The sequence below is a fragment of the Tupaia chinensis genome, unplaced genomic scaffold (assembly GCF_000334495.1).
Source record: "Tupaia chinensis unplaced genomic scaffold, TupChi_1.0 Scaffold138584_1, whole genome shotgun sequence".
Lineage (NCBI taxonomy): Eukaryota > Metazoa > Chordata > Mammalia > Scandentia > Tupaiidae > Tupaia > Tupaia belangeri.
Window position 1 is genome coordinate 632,381 of NW_006198478.1, and position 2,767 is coordinate 635,147.

Genomic DNA, 2,767 nt, shown 5'->3' on the forward strand with positions numbered 1-2,767 from the left:
AGCAAGCTACTAGGTCCAGGACTTGAACTGTGGTCTGCCATGTGGGAGCCCAGCACCCTTAATCACCATGCCACCTGCCGGCCCCACTGGCCTGATTTCCAAGCCACTGGGCCCAGGACTGGAGCTGAGGTTGGCCATACAGGAGTCAGGGATGGAACTAGTATGCCATCTGCTTGTCCCCAGATCACTATCTCTTTAAACTGTCAATTGACAGAAATACTTTCAGGCAGGAATTTCCATTTCTGTTTAAGAGTCATTGCGACATGATAATGAAAAACCAGAAATAGGCGGGCCGCTTGGGTCCCCAGAGACGCCGCCATGGTGCGTGCAGGCAGCGTGGGGACACATCTCCCCGCGTCCGGTTTAGACATCTTCGGAGACCTGAGAAAGATGAACAAGCGCCAGCTCTATTATCAGGTCCTCAACTTCGCCATGATCGTGTCTTCTGCACTCATGATATGGAAAGGCTTGATCGTGTCACGGGCAGCGAAAGCCCGATCGTGGTGGTGTTGAGTGGCAGTATGGAGCCAGCCTTTCACGGGGATCTTCTGTTCCTCACAAATTTCCGGGAAGACCCCATTAGAGCTGGTGAAATATAGTTGTTGTTAACATTGAAGGACGAGACATTCCAATATTTCACAGAGTAATCAAAATTCATGAAAAGGATAATGGAGACATCCAATTTCTGACTAAAGGGGATAATAATGAAGTCGATGATAGAGGCTTGTACAAAGGCCAGAACTGGCTGGAAGGGAAGGACGTAGTGGGACGAGCAAGAGGGTTTTTACCGTATGTTGGTATGGTCACCATAATAATAAACGACTACCCGAAAATCCAAGTATGCTCTTTTGGCTGTGATGGGTGCGTATGTGTTACTAAAACGTGAATCTTAAAACGAGAAGCAGTTCCTGGGGCCAGATTGAAATGAATTCTGTTAAAAAGAGAAAAATTAATACATTTGAAATGTTCCACTTTCTGTATAAAAGGAAACAGTGTGGAGATGTCTTTGTCTTGTCCAAATAAATGACTCATCTGTAAAAAAAAGAAAAACCAGAAATAACTTCAATGTTCATGAATAGAGGATTGGTTTAAATAATTATGTTACAACCATAAATTTCTCTTTTTTTAAAGAATTATTTTATTTAACTTATTTATTCATTTATTTATTTATTTTAATTTCAACAAGAGAGGGACACATGGTAGGGGGTGAGGGGAGTGAGAAAGTAAACCACCACGTCTGAGACATAAACTGCAGTTTGCCATGTGGGAGTCCTGTGCCCTTATCCACCATGCCACCTGCTAGTCCTTACACCCATAAATTTAAATACAATGCAATTAATAAGGTGAGGTTGATCTTTACATATTGATATGGACAAGATTTTCTATTTATCAGTAACTTGAAAAAAACCAGAGTATGGATTAGTAGGTATATATGATAATATTTTGGTAAAAAATAAACTTACAAAAACATTCAAAAATTTTTTGTAAAGATCTTTACTAGTTGTGGGGACCAGCAGGTAGTGTGGTGGTTAAGGTGCTGACACTCCCATATGGCCTACCATAGTTCAAGTCCTGGACCTGGTAGCTTACTTTCTCACATTCTCTCTCTTTCTTTGTGTCTCTCTGGTCAAAATAAAATAAATAAATGAATAAATAAAATTAAATAATTACTTTAAAAAAATATTTTTACTAGTTGCAAATGAAAGTTTTGGCCAGCAGGTGATGTGAAAGTTAAGGTGACTGGATTCTACATGGTCTACTGGGTGGTTGGGTTCCAGTCCTGTGCCTTAAAAAACAGTCCAGGGGGACTGGCATTTGGTATGGTGGTTAAAGGTACTGGATTCCCACATGGCCAGCCGTGGTTCAAGTCCTGGACTTGGTGGCTTTCTTTCTTTCTCACTTTCTCTTTTTCTCTCTCTCTCTCTGTCTCTCCCTGGTCAAATTTTAAAAAATAATAATAACAAATGAAATTAATTAAATAAATAAATCTTAAAAACAAACAAACAAACAAAAAAACAACACTGTAGGCACATGTGCGTGCATCTATTCTCCTTAGAGGAGAATAGAAAAGAAGGGATTGCTGTGTGTGTGTCCATACACCTAGGAATGATTTCTCACTTTCCTTGTTTCTCCCTGCCAAGCACCTATGCCCTATAGCAAACGAAAAAAAAAAAAAAAAAAAGAATGAATGCTTCTTTTTTTTTTGGAGAGGTTTTCGGCTATAGGGCACATTTGCTCGACAGACAGACGGAGAGAGACATAGAGACAGAAAGCGAGAAATCACCCCCCAGGGGGGATGGTCACGCCACAATCCCTTCTCCTCCATTCTCTTCTCAGGATCTTGGGCACGCATGCACATGCGCCCGGCGTGAGTTTTAAGCCACCGGGTCCGGGACACAAACTGCGGTCGACTACGTGGGAGTCCAGCGACATAGTCATTACGCTAACTGCTGGTTCCACTGTATTTCAGTTTTATAGTAATCATATCATCAGCCAAAAACAAATAGGGTATTTCCATTTTTAAAGTGTTAAAGTAATAATAGCAGGGATAGGACCAGCAGGTGGTGTGATGGTAAAGGTGCTGAACTCCCACATGGTTAACTGTGGTTTGAGTCCTGAACCTGGTGGCTTGCTTTCTCACTTTTGTTCTCTCTCTCTCTGCCTGTGTCTCTCCCTGGTAAGCATGCATGCCCTATAGCAAATTAAATAATAATAAATTTTAAAAATTAAAAAAATAGGGACCGGCAGGTGGTGTGGTGGGTAAGGC

At 41.4% G+C, this 2,767-nt stretch overlaps 1 pseudogene; it reads left to right on the forward strand.

Annotated features, from left to right (window-relative positions):
- The first annotated feature begins 318 nt into the window (after positions 1-318).
- Positions 319-1,038, forward strand: LOC102470092 (signal peptidase complex catalytic subunit SEC11C pseudogene; annotated as a pseudogene).
- Positions 1,039-2,767: the final 1,729 nt, after the last annotated feature.